Source organism: Coptis chinensis, chromosome 7, assembly GCF_015680905.1.
Source record: "Coptis chinensis isolate HL-2020 chromosome 7, ASM1568090v1, whole genome shotgun sequence".
Lineage (NCBI taxonomy): Eukaryota > Viridiplantae > Streptophyta > Magnoliopsida > Ranunculales > Ranunculaceae > Coptis > Coptis chinensis.
Genome location: NC_141462.1, coordinates 8831774 through 8846658, shown reverse-complemented (window position 1 = coordinate 8846658; position 14885 = coordinate 8831774). Strand labels below are relative to the sequence as shown.

Sequence of the window (14885 nt, the reverse complement as noted above, 5' to 3'; positions counted from 1 at the left end):
GTTTGTGTAGAAAAGAAACCTAGTATTAGTATTTAAACTTACTCACTAGTTCCCCTAAGAGTAAAACCAAGTTGTAGTTGTCCTAGACTTTAGGTTAGATTGAATCTTTACTCCAACTATATGAACACGAAATTTTGTGAGTAAGGAAACTTTGAAATTGCACTTTTGTCAGAATTAGAAGAGACAATCTCTAACATAGTAAAAGTGGATATCAAAATGGCGCCGCTGCCGGGGATTACATCTATCATAATTCTTACCGTTCCTTTCAGTGGCAAGCATTTCGCGACTCTTATGGTGATGGTCTAGAGATTAAAAAAGAAGGAAATGGCCATGTGCCATGGCGTGACATCACCATTCCATTAGCAAGCATGACCATGAACATGGGGACTGCGATGTTATTTGTTCTCCTGAACATTATGGGAGATTAGCATTTTTCTACTGCCAATGAGGTCGCGTCGTCTTCTCAAGAATCGCTGGCAAGGTCATACATTATTTAACATCTTAGGTTGTGTTATCTCCAACCTGAAACGAGCTTGCACTTTTCGGGATCGATATACTTTTATCGTCATCGCTGCGAATCATGAAGACACACTTCCCACAGTTTGCAGCTACTTTTCATGATTGGGTCAAGGTAGATTCTATGTGCCCGGCAAACAGAATCATTCGTTTTAAGTGAATGGATGCTTGTCATGAGGTTGTTTCTTTTTATACTGATTATATAAGAGAACAAACGCCTCTGTTATGATGGATGCTTGTCCTTTTAATCCGGATATAATAACGGGCACTTATGTGCATTGTATATTACTTTAAATCATCAATGAGTGAGATTCATTTGTGAATCAACAAACTCGATGAATTGGGTAATGACATTGTATGTAAGGTGTGCTGTTGATTATAGAAGGAATCTGTGGCCCGCAGGAAGTCGGGTTGATGATGTCCCCTTGAGGAGCTCAAAAAGATTGTCATGTAAACCCTGCAGGTGGATTTATTCCGACATGACAATGAGGTTGGATGGTACTACTCAAGGATATAAGAAGTTGATTAATGTAGTTGTCAGTAACTTGACTTAATCAACGGACATTCGATATCTTAAATACGGGGAGATCAATGAGCATATAATATGGAGCCCATAAACGCTGACACGTAATTTGGGATTAGGGCGGTAGTGCAACAATGTCCTTTAGTGGAATAAGCCATTTGTTATCGGACTTGGGTCGTGTGTTCTGGGCGAACATGGGAAGCCCAAGCCCGTCAGAAGGCCCAACCCTAATTTCTCCCCATGGTCCCTGTTGTAGCCTATAAATAGAATACTCTTTCTCTTGGCCGAATTTAACCTATTCACTATTCACTGTATTAGAAAAAGAGACAAGGAAAGATAGATCCAAAATTGGATCTAGCTTTGTGAGAAAGAAGGGGATTGGTAGATCGTTGTCCACACAACGTCCAATCTATTCTAAAGGAATACAACAGAAGATCAAGGGGTTGATTTCGGATTTCATAAAGCTTGGATTCTCAGAGATTACATCTAAATCGATTTTCAAAGGTATGTTTCCAATCACAAATCGTGGACACCCATTAATTCCGCTGCGCGTGGTGTTCGCGGTTTGTAGAAATAGTCATTCTGAAATAACGGTTTCTACAATCATACTCCCAGTTTCTGTGGGATCTTGAAAAGACAAAGTCAGCTTCAATATGCGTTTCAGCGTTCTAGACATCAAGTAGTCCTACAATGTCATCATAGGACGACATTGGATTCACCAAATGCAAGCCATACCATCCACTCTGCATCAAGTACTCTGATTTCCTTGCCCTAGGGGCATGATGGAGCTTCGAAGCAATCAGCTCGAGGCTTATCATTGTAACCAAATCCTCTCAGCAAATAAGACCGCCGACCCGCCTATCAGCACAAGGAACGAGCCCACCAGCTACACAATGCCCAAAGACTTGGTTGCTGAGGTCAGAGCCAAAGCACCAAAACAGAATGCTGGGGGCTCCAGCAAGAAGGTCTATTCGTCTGTTCAGACCCCAGAGGTCACTAAAGCCGTTGTTGCTCCACTAGTCAGGACCCAAAAGGTCGCTCCACCAGCCATGACCTTAGAGGTCGCTCCGTCATTTGTTTCTCCACTCGTCTGGATTCCAGAGGTTGCCCCATCATGTGTCATACAACCAACACAGATTCCAGAGATCACTCCAGCCCCTGTTGTCATGACCACAGAGGCCACATCAGCCCCTGTTGTAGTAACCACAGAGGTCGCTCAAACCCCTGCTGCCAGCTCCACTATCCCTCAGGTCGACAAAGCATCTCCAGAGATCAATCCACTTGAGGACGCATCATCGTCAAAAGCAGCACCCCCACCTGCAGAAAAAGAGCGAGTGAACTTAGGAATAAAAGATGACCCTAAATTCGTCTATGTAGGGGCTAACCTTGACCCTACACTCAAGGCCCAACTTATAAAATTTTTATCCATGAATAAAGATGTTTTCGCTTGGTCGTATGTCGATGTGCCCGGTATAGATCCTAATGTTGCATGTTACATATTAAATGTAAACCCTAATGCTAGCCCAGTTCATTAGCGACCTCGACGATTATCCTTAAGATTTCAAAAAGCCATCAATGATGAGGTCGACAAGCTCAAGCAAGTCGGTTTCATCAGAAAAGTCAATTATCCAGACTGGATTGCGAACATAGTAGCAGTTCTAAAGAAGAATGTCACAGTTCGCCTTTGTGTTGACTTCACCAATGTCAACCAAGAAACATTGAAAGACAGCTTCCCGTTACCTAGAATTGACCAACTTGTGGACCAGACCTGTGGCCACGAACTTTTGTCCTTCATGGATGCATATAATGGGTACAATCAAATTCCACTCGCTGAAGAAGACCAAGAGAAAACATCGTTCATCACAGAACAGGGAATTTACTGCTACAACATCCTCCCGTTCGGCCTCAAGAACGCTAGAGCGACTTATCAACGACTGGTCACTGACATGTTCCAGGACATGTTAGGGGATACCATGGAAGTCTATATCGACGACATGGTCGTCAAAAGCAAGAAAGCAGGTGACCACCTCACTCACCTGGAGCAAGTGTTCTCCAGGTTACGCCATACTCGAACGAAGCTGAATCCAGAAAAGTGCCTTTTTGGAACGTCCTCCGGGAAGTTTATGGGGTACCAAGTGTCATAACGCGGGATCGAAGCTAACCCAAACCAAATCCGAGCATTCTTGGATATGCCCGATCCACAGACAAAAAACCAGATACAGAAACTGTCATGAATGGTTGCAGCACTCAACCGATTCATATCAAAGGCGTCAGACAAGTGCCGACCATTCCTACAACTTCTTAAAAAAGGGGAGCAGTTCTCGTGGAACGACCAGTGCCACCAAGCGTTCTCCACCCTCAAAGAATACCTGACAACGCCTCCCGTCCTGGCAAAACCAACAGATGGGGAAACGCTGGGGCTTTATTTAGCAATATCAGACTTTGTTATCAGTTCGGTTCTCTTCAAGGAGGACAACTCAGAGAAACTGATCTAATTTACAAGTAAGACGCTAACGCCAGCTGAAAAGAACTACTCTTACATTGAAAGAGCAGTACTTGCATTGTTATATTCTGCAAGGAAGTTCAGGCCTTACTTTCAAGCGCATCCAATCAAAGTACTCACCGACCTCCCGTTGAAGAAAATCCTTCATAAGGAGAACAAGACAACTCGCATGGCAGTATGGGCTGAAGAACTCGGTGAACACCACATTGAGTTCGTCCCACGCACCTCTCAGAAAGGGTTGGTCGTTGTAGATTTCCTAGCCGATTTCCCTGTCGATGACCTAAATTGGGAACCAGAAACCGATATCCTACCCACCAATAAAAATGACAAGACCGTCTGGTCTCTCTTTGTGGATGGATCTAATAACCACGGAGGAAGTGGAATCGGAGTTGTCTTAATGTCCCAAGATGGAGCTATGGTGGAGAAATCAGTTCGTATTGACTTCGCGACCTCCAACAATGAGGCGGAGTACGAGACACTAATCATGGGGCTTCAAATGGCACTACAGCTCGGGGTACAGGAGCTTCAAGTCTTTAGTGACTCGCAACTGGTTGTTCGCCAAATTGCAAAAGAGTACACTACCCATGAAGGTAACCTTTCTAAATACCTTCAAGTTGTTTATCAGTTACTTCATTTTTTTAAGAAAGCTACCATACACCACTTTTTGCGTGATGAGAACCATCACGCAGACAGTTTAGCTTACCTGGCTACTCAAACACCGAACTGCGCCCCTAGGCAATTACTCATTGAAGTAGTTGACCGACCTGCTTACCAAGTGGAACACGTCCTAGATATCAGTGACCTGTGTCCACTCTCTGACAATCAGATGATTCAATCATGGATGCAGCCCATCATAGAGTACATCCAGCATGGTACACTTCCAGGAGAGCATGCCAAAGCAAGACAAATCCAGTATTAGGCTCGCCGTTACTGCTTGGTCAATAACAAGTTATTCCGAAAATCTACTGGCAGACCTCACTTGAGGTGCATAAGTTCAGAACAAGGTCAATTGATTTTTGCTGAAATTCATGAGGAAGAGTGCGGAAACCATGCGGGAGGTCGCTCTTTGGGCCACAAAGTGATCTCCCTAAGGATACTTTTGTCCTCGAATGCAGATCGATGCCAAAACATATGTCCTCAAGTGCATCAAATGCCAGACCTTTGGCCACAACATCATACAATCATCTCGCGAGTTGATCAACATTGCGAGCCCTTGGCCATTTCACATGTGGGGCATGGACATCATGGGACCGTTCATCCCACAGAAAAGTACCGGTTTCCGATTCGTCTTAGCTGCAATTGATTACTTCACTAAGTAGGTCGAAGCAATTCCTTTAGCACATGTCAAGGAATTACACGTCATAAACTTCATCTGGACTCACATCATCACTAGATTTGGCTTGCCACATACACTGGTGATGGACAATGGTTCCCAATTTAAGGGCAAAACAGTTAAAGAGTTTCTGGCCAAGTGGAAGATCGTTCATGCATTTTCTACTCCTCAGTACGCTTAAAGCAATGGCCAAGCAGAGGCTAGCAACAAAGCAATCTTAGAAAATTTGAAGAAAAAGATTGAAAAGAACAAGAGTCAATGGCCAAATTAGTTAGAAAACATTATGTGGGCTCACCGCACCACAGCTCGCTCCAGCACAGGCGAGTTACCATTCTCCTTATGCAATGGCACAGAAGCCGTGATTCTCACTGAGCTGATAGTCACTATGACTCGATCAGAGCTCATCGAGTCTAGACACAACGACTCCATCCTAGCTCGAGAGGTCGACTTGCTGGAAAAACGCCGCTAGCAGCCATCAGAGTGCCATCTTACCAGCAGACTCTGAAGAGGTCTTACAACAAGCGAGTACATCATCGATCTTTTCAACCTGGTGATCTAGTTATGAAAAAGACTCAAGATGACTCGAAGCTAGCACCAACATGGGAAAGACCGTACATAGTGGAACGAGTTGTAGGCAATTGAGCGTACTGGATCAAGACCCAAGAAGGGAAACTATTACCACATCCTTGGAACACTTATTTGTTAAAGAAGTTTTATCAATGAAAATACAGTATTGTACATTCTATGTTTTTTATTGTAAATTCAACTTTAGTTTACTTGTGATTGTATTACAACCTACTCCGTCCAATCTCATCAACAAAACACCAAACTTGCATTGAAAAGCACCACCAGTATATGCGTTTCAACACACTCTCGATTGAAGCGATGACGCCGAAGCTAACACGCCTCTCATGAAAGCAAAGACGCTTCTATCGAGCTAACAAGCTCCATAGCCTCTCTAATTCTCACTAGTTAAGGACCTATACTTCTAGGATCAACTCAGTGAGAACGCTCTCAGTGAGCAATACGCTTTTAGAAGCTAACAAGCTCTCCGCGAGCAGCACGCTCTCTTGAGCTAACAGGCTTCATAGCCTCTCCAATTCTCACTAGTTGAGGACCTATACTTCTAGGATCAACTCAGTGAGAACGCTCTCAGTAAGCAATACGCTTTCAGAATCTAACACGCTCTCCACGAGCAGCACGCTCTCCGCGAGCTAACATACTTCATAGCCTCTCAAATTCTCACTAGTTGAGGACCTATACTTCTAGGATCAACTCAGTGAGAACGCTCTCAGTGAGCAATACGCTTTTAGAAGCTAACACACTCTCCGCAAGCAGCACGCTCTATCGAGCTAACAGGCTCCATAACCTCTCCACTAGCTTCTTGCTAGTTGAGGACCTATACTTCTAGGATCAACTCAGTCAGAACGCTCTCAGTGAGCAGTACACTTTCATAAACTAATGCGCTCTTCGCGAGCAGAACACTCTCTCGAGCTCACATGCTTCATAGCCTCTCTAATTCTCATTAGTTGACTACCTCTAACTTTAGGATCAACTTAAAGAGAACGCTCTCAGCGATCCCTATGCCATATTAGGCTAGCACGCTCACCCGAGCTACCAAGCCCCACAACCTATATGGTTCTTACTGGTGGGCAACCCACACATGAGAACGTTATCTACGAGCAAAACACTTCCTTAAGCTAACTCTCAGGCTTCTTAGACATTATACGCCATAAACATTATAAACGGAACACTAGCTACAAGCAATCAAGCATAAGCAAAAACATACATTCCATACACATTCATTAATGGAGCTACCGATCTGCTGGGTCTACCCAGAAAATCCAGATCGGTATTTCTTACAACTTTTGCTAAATATCGAACTGCCACTTTCGTGGTAACCAGTTCGTCATATATCCATACCAAAAGGCGAACTGCTCAGACAAGCCTGAGAAACAAGCTCTACTGTTTAACCCTCTTACAGAGAGGAGAACTGACAAAACATCCAAATATTCTTCAACACTTACAAGAGAACAAGTCCAGCATCACAATCAAGCATCACCAACAACATGTTTATCAGTAGGAGCGGCACTGGTAGAAGGGACATTACTCGCATCTCATGGCACAACAAGTGCAGCAGTACCCTCGGCCTCACGGTCTTGCTTCTCTAGTAGTTCAACGTACATTTCCGCCAGCACAGCATGATCTTCACAAACTCGATCATATTCCCTCTGCGCTTTTCGTGCCACACCTTGACACTGCTTGGCGTACTCAGTCACGGAAGCCAGTTTTTCTCGCAGGTCCACCATCGAACTAACCAGCACCCTTTTCTCCTCCAGCGCGTTCTGACGTTTTCTCCTCAAGACCTTCATCTTCTTCTTGTCATCTTCCCAGGCAGCACGCATCCTCAGCAACTCGGCCGTATCACTACCAACATTGTCAGTACGCTTAACAGTTCGCTTCAACTTATCATAGCCAGCCAGGAACTACAAAGAAAAGGCCAATGTTAATACTCGTCATTCACATAACAAGGAATGAATACAAGTAAAAACTCACCAAACAACATGCCAAATCTGTGGTCTTCAGGGTCGTCTCCAGAGTGTCATCTTTCAGCTCAGCTTTGTCACCATCCAGAACCATTCCTTCCAAGAGGCAGGTCGCTATGGAAGTCTAATGGAAGTTGCAATCAGAACGCTTGATCATGCATTTCTTCCCCGTCTTCCCAATGTAGAAGAAGTCGCGCCCCACATCACCAGAACGCTGCGACGAATTGCCAGCCGCAGCATGGTGACCCTGACCCAGGTCGCCACCTACCTCCCAGTTCAGGTCATTATCCCCTCCACGACTGGGCGACCTGAACACGATTCCTCCAAGTCGCACGTGACCCTCCACCTTGGCACGCTTGCCATTTTTTGAACCAGAGGCAACCGCCTTTTGCTAGCCATGGTTCCCAAATGGATGGGGTGTAAATTCCATCTCCTCCATCACAAGGGGAGAGGTTTCCCTCACCCCCCATCACCACTAGCACCATCTTCACATTGAGTGGCCATACTAGAGTCTACAAATGACACCAAAGGTTGTTGAACTAACACACGAGCAAAGCTTTCTTATTCAACGGAGAACTAAGCAATGAAAAACACATACCTGAGTTGATCAGCAAAGAAAAGAGAACAAGAACTGTGGAGCAGAGCAGCGTGGAGATGAACGAGAATAAATACCTTGGAGCTTATAGTAACAGTTCTACTTAAGCTCAAGTAACGTCCCTTCCCAAGGCATGCCATAATTACATCGAGATGCCAAACGTCAGGCCACCTGGCAGCCATCATTTCATATCTTCGACTGCTCGTATTCCTACACGTGCCATGCACACACTGTAGTCTTCCCGATCTAAAACCTAGAATGCTTCAGGCATCCTAAGGATACTCACGACCTACAACGCTAAGGACGCATAAGGATTAGAACGCTCATCCAAGATCACACGTTACTTAGCTACCCCGCTCGTACCAGAAGTCATTCACACAAACATATCATTATAGCAATATCAAGAATCATACATTCACACAGACAAAAGGTGAACAGAGTGGAAAAGCAAGAAACCAGCATTTCATAAAAGCAAAAAGATGACTTGTGCCGAGCTGCTAAGTCTACTTAGGAAATCTAGCTTGGCTAATCACCATTCATCATACGACGAGCTCCCCATAACAATACGGGGAACTAGTTCGCTCAGTATCTTGACAACCATAACAAAAAGAAAGTTGAACTGTCCAGGTTATTCCAAAAAACCAGCTCTAATGTATCACAACTTACAAACATCATAATCAAGAAAATACCCTCACAACTCTCAAACTCCAGGAAGCACAACCAAATTGTCAACAACTAAAGGGTCTTCAACCTCTACATCACCTATAACACCCCGTGTTTTATCTTTTATTTTTCCTAATAATAATAATAATAATAATAATAATAAATAATAAATAAAACAAAAGATAGGATATATATTAGTAAGAATAGGAAACTCATTAGGGTAAATAGATAAACTTTCATTCCTTGTTTTTAGGAGAGTTTGAAAACAAAAAGGAGTTCACGCGAAGTTTTTAAAAACACAGAGAGTTTTTATCTAGAAAAGAAAAGAAAAGAAAAGAAAAAACGGAAAGGAGAGTAACATTAGTGACGAGTTGCTGTGTAAGAGTAAAAATAAAAGGTTTCGAATGAGGAAGACCGTCTTCTTCGCGCGACAACCGACTTCGGTCTTTTGGGGTTTTTCCGCTTTCGGAAATCTAGCTGTTCGGTTTACAAATAGTGAATAGTTATATTTTTTTTAAATCTATTTCACCGAAACTACAGGTACTGTCAGAGCTTTGTTTCCGTTCAATATATTTTTGCTATGCTTACTGTCGATACTTTTTCATCATGTCGAATTTGTTAAACGAGTTAGATGTCATTTATATTAATTTGCTTAATTAGTAAAAACTCTATAAGTTTATTTGTTGGAACTGTTCGACCTCGGGAGGTTGTTAATGGCGGCTAAAGCCCCAAATGAAAGAATCGTCCTGTAAATCATGTTTGAACTTGTATATATAGTATTGATTTGGTTGATTGTGGATTGTTGATGTTTGGTTGATGTCGGGGGTTGTTGGAGCTTTGGAAGGGCATTAATGGCGGCCAGAAAATCTCCCAGTAGCTTAGATTATTGGAACTGTGTTGTTGTGGTTTTGGTTGAGTATTGGAATGGATTGTTGGTGATGGGGGTAATGTAGTGTGTGTGTGAGGGCTGTTAATGGTGCTGTTAAAGCTTGAATGTCCATTAATGGCGTCAAAACGCGATTTTGGAGGAGTGATAGAATTTATATTGGATGGTATCGACATACTGGGTTTTTAGGGAGGAGTCAAACCGCTGGGATGAGGGGGCGGTATAGAGGAGTTGTTGGTGGCCGAAATTCGCGGAGGAGAGCTGCTGATGAGCGTGAGGAAGAAGAAGAGATCATGTTCCTCTTAGGTGGGCTTGGGCTATTTTGTTGGGGCCGGAATTAACTTAGAAGGTTTGAGTTGGGCCGGATATGTGTTGGGCATGGCTTGAGGTTATGTTTAAAGGTTTGGTACGGTCATAAGTGATGAGTCTAATCTAATTTCATTTGTTTGGGCCGGTCTTTTCCTTTTTATTTGAGCTGGTCTCTCATTTAAGTTGATTTGAGCCGATTTCTCATTTAAGTTAGGGGCTGGGTCATTACTGTTTTAAGTGGATCTGTTTCTTTTAGATATTTCTAGTTGGGTCCGACCCATGACCTTAACCATGCCATGAGCCTATGAACCATGCACTTTGACCTTAGCCATGAACTATGGCTATGACTATGAACCAATTGAACATGGAAATGACAGGTTGACTTTGACTGTTGACCAGGGTTGATTTTGATAAGTTGACCAAGTTTGACATTTGACTTGGCAAATGATTAGGTCTATTGGGATAGGTCTAGGGCTATAAGCGTGCTGGGCTTTAGGCTAAGACCTTTCTATATATACGTGTATGTGTATATTTACTATGTGATATTTCAGTCTTTTATGAGATACGATGTTATGACACTTAGACATCGATATATTAATAACGCGTAAACAATAATACAAGAAACAAGATACTCCTCGTTTCGATCTGAAATAATATATGCAATAAAGTTCAATAATGCATAAACAAATTTACCGCACCCTTTTAGATCTCTCCACTTATCAAGTTTTGGAAATGAGACTTATGACTGAAGATGTCATGTGATAGGTGGGCATTTATTGAATGTGCCATAAATGACCCGTTAGCGTTATAATTGGGTATTCATTGAATGTGCCATGAATAACTAGATTGTTTGGACTGCCCTAGAGAGGAACTAAGGTATTCGCCTTGCGGGTTAGTTATATTCCTTGAGTGTACAGGAATGTAGGGTTGGGTATTCCTTGAATGTGGCGGGAATGACCTAAGGTACATAGGTACTAAATGGTGGGTGTATAAGAAAAGTAATTGATTAACTAATAAGAGAAATTAATTTGATTGTGCGAGTGTGCTTGGGTTTACATTTGAATACCTATATGATATTTACATATGTTATATAAAATTTCTAACTTCCGTTTGCAGGAAGGTAGGACTTAATAATCTTTTGTGTAGGGACGTTGTCCTACTCTTATACAGAAATGGATATCGGTAAGATTTAATTCAATTACTTAGTTATTAAAATGAGTTATTATAATGAGTTAATAGAATGGAAGTCTTGCTTGGGAAGAAACTATGCCGGTTGAAATGACGGAACTACCTGTCTTCCAAGCTGAGAATGATTAAGTTATGGGAAAATATAAAGTGATTGTATGGATAATTAAAGTATGACAATGTTTTTATGTTGTTAGTCTACTCATACCAGCAAATTCCATTTTGCTGACCCATGTTTGCTTTGTTTTGGCAACGTGGGTGTGTTATTGGGAACATAGGTGGAAGGCAGTGGAACCACGACGTTTGATTTGGATTTGTTTCTTGGAGCAGTTCGTTAGTTCTTTTATTAGGTTTGATCTTTTTGGAAGTATGTAATAATGTAGTTTTGTATTCATATGACATGAAAATACGATGTTGAAGACCTGTTATTCTTAGAGTGGTTTGATGTTTTATTGGGACGGAAGATAGACTTTTTATAAAGTGAAATAGAGAATTTTGGAGATTATTGTTATTAAGTTGATTCTGTTATGATGTGGGTTTTCGGTTTTGGCATGAGTTGTATCCACCCCGTCATAGCCTGGGTTTTTAGACAATTGAGCATAAGGATGTTTGAGATATTTATATTTCAAATATTCACTTTGTAATTGTTTAGAAAATCGGGCTGTGACATCACCCCCTTCAACCACAATCGAAAGACCATCCGCACCTAAGTTCACAAACACATCTGGCGTAACACCTTCAGTTTGGGATTCAACGACCGGCCTCTTAAGCAGGTACTGCAGAAGTAGGAGCATCACATGCATTTCCCTGCACAGGTACCAATGAGGTACTGGGATCCCTGCGATCATACTCCTCTTTCAAGGCTTTATAATCTGCCTCCAGCTCAAGGTAATCAGCATCCAGATTGTCATACGCTTTAGTAGCATCTTGAGCAACTCTCTTGCAGTGCTGGGCATAGTCATTCAACCTACCAATTTCGCCAGTCGCAACTGCAACGTTCTCCTCAGTAGCATGTAATTTCAGCTTAAGGTCTTCCACCTCGCTATCATTCAGCAGCTTCGCCAACTTAAGCGCCTGGTGCTCTTTCTTTACCTCATCAAGCTCCTGGCGATCTATGCTACACGCGTCCTGAACATTCTTCATCTCGTCTTTCAGCTTCAGCACAGTCTCTCTATCTAATTCAGCGAACTGGGCGATCTCTTTCAGCTTCTGATACCCACTCACAAGCTGCATTAGCACACATACAATAGCAATCAGTTTGCAGCGTCCTCATAGACGAACAAGCAACCCAGATTTGGAAAATTTCATTTACCAGGCATTGTGCAATGTCCATTCGCTTCAAGTTATCAGCTTGCCCCTTGGCATCTAGCTCCTTACGGTTGCCATCTAGAGCTATATGATCAAGCAGGCACACTAATATCTTACTTGACTTGAAGCTGACATCAGTTCGCCTCACAGTATGTTGCACCCCCTGGTCATCCAAGTATACCGCTTGGGACTCCAAATCCTCAACAGTCACAGCAGACTTCCCACTCACCTTACTTGGGGACTTCGCCTTCGCCAACGGGGTGGGCTCTCAAGTTGCTGGGGGCGAACTCTGCCTGATCCCAAAGGTTTCCAAGTCCATGGCGGTGCCGGCCTCGACCAGACTCACGAGTGGTCAGACCGCCAACTTCGCCCACCACTAGAACCCCCGAAGATCGAGCTCTCCCAAGCAGATGCTTCACAACTTTGACAACCCTTGCAGCGTCCTGTTCAGACGCATCAGCCCTCCTCTTCAATGAGCTGCTCCGCTCATGAGGGTTGAAAACTACCCTGTCCAGCTCCACAAGCGCACCAATAGACCTCCATTCAGGTCGCACACCCGACCCACCAACCCCTGAGGCACCAGCTCCCCTAGCAGGTCGCCTAGGACCAGCGCGACCTCTATTTCTATCCTCCCTCGTCACTAAATCGCTCTTTCGCTTCTCCATCACTTTTTCACTAGTTTGACCCCGAGCCCTTTTCTTCTGATCTCTCATTTTCTCCCTGATCACTGGACCTCCTTTTTCCACAAAGAAATGAGCGACTTCAGGTAGTTTCGCTTGTTTTTTAGCCTGAGTCAACCTTGCGAACTTCTCTATTTCCTTCCGATTAGTTTGTTTCTTTACAGCGAACTCTGCAAGCACAACAAAAACCCATGTCAGTCAAAATAACAATAACCGAACCATCAAAACTATAAGTGAACGCACTCCTACCCACCAGCAATATTGCAAACCCTAGTTTGCAAATTACATCCTCTAGCACAGTAGTTCCCAACTAACAGCAACAACCTCTTCTTCCAAGCCTCATTGCTTACACCATCTATCACACTAGAACGCCCAGTCATAGTTTGCAAGCTAAAGTTGAAATTACGAGATCGCTTTACAATGAAATGCTCAGTAATATCAGATACCCCTATGCGGTATTCACCACTCGCATTCAGTAAATCGAATACCTTGAACAGCCGCCAAGTGTTACCAACAAACTAACAGGGGGATTTCCAACAGTGATTTAAAAAGTCACAAACCAGCTTCGAGAACGGTATTCTCATACTAGCCCTCAGCTACCCTTCACATATTATTATCCCATAGTTCGGAGGGTTATACTCCTCACTCCGCACATTTTCATTCTGACCTGGGTCGTGTATCTCCAAGTCGTTTACCTCTATCCTATAAACTGCCCTCAGTTCGGGGAACACACTCACTGCAAGTTGATCCACCGTCCTAAGGGGTAACCCACTAGATGACGACCCCTCATCATGATCTGAAGTGCTAGCTACATCACCCACAGTACCAGATTGTGCCCTATCCTCATCATCCCTAACCTCAACATCATCATCCTCAGAGCCACTTTCAAAACCCACCGACTCCTCCTTATCTTCCTCATATTCACCACAACTTAAAGATACTTCCTGAACCTCTTTCGATCGCGTATCGTCAGAGTCTGACATTTTGTGTTTTCTTCTTATCAAATACCCAAACCTAAGCAACAAAACCTAACACCGACCTACTTCCTATACACACAACACTTGAACAAGAAGAAAGAAAATAGAAAATGGAAAAGCAGCGGCAGCAAAAGCACTCACCTGAGAAACCCTAGCCTGCGGTTTTGTTGAAGAATAAAACAGAAAATAACTTTTAAGTTCTCTGAAAATTGGTTTTGAATAACTGCCTGTTCAGTTCCCAATGTAATATGATTACAACCTACGCCCTAGTCCGCACATGTGTACCAAGGACCTGTCATTTCAAGAGTCTGGAAAATGCGGCGATACGTTTCCCCCACAATTGCTCTAATTCTCTCATGTGCCAACCACGTGCAAGTTGTACCGCACACCAGGTCGTCACATGACACGAGTCAACCTCCCCAGTACGATAGACACTTCCGCTCTCACCAGTCCGCTTATCCACTCACGTAGAACACGTGCCATCGTTTTCTCTCAGCAGATCGCTTCAATGTATAGCATGACCTACTAAGAGGGGCCTGTGTAAGGAAATAATATTCTCATTCAAGAATATTAAGCACATGTTCATTATTGCCCCCAAGATCACTTTGTGTTGAGCTCACTTCATGTAGGTGGTCTATCTCAGCTCGCTACAAGATATCATAGGTCGAACAGACGACCTCAAATAGAACGCTTCATCTGATGACACCATCCCTTATCCAGAAGCAATCATTATCAGAGCCATACCTGTACTTCTAATCACCGTGATAAATGAACTACTACAACCACTCCCAATCATCACATAATTCCTACCAAAGCCAACCTAACACTCATTCTTAATCTCCACCCCACACTTGTGCATGG

The 14885-nt window shown here is 43.2% G+C and overlaps 1 long non-coding RNA gene across 1 annotated transcript; it reads left to right on the top strand.

The window, feature by feature from the left end:
- Positions 1 to 9255: 9255 nt before the first annotated feature.
- On the top strand, positions 9256 to 11561 carry LOC147485815 (uncharacterized). Its single transcript, XR_015202392.1, has 2 exons — positions 9256 to 11056; positions 11338 to 11561. It is a non-coding gene; the product is annotated as an uncharacterized LOC147485815 (long non-coding RNA).
- Positions 11562 to 14885: the final 3324 nt, after the last annotated feature.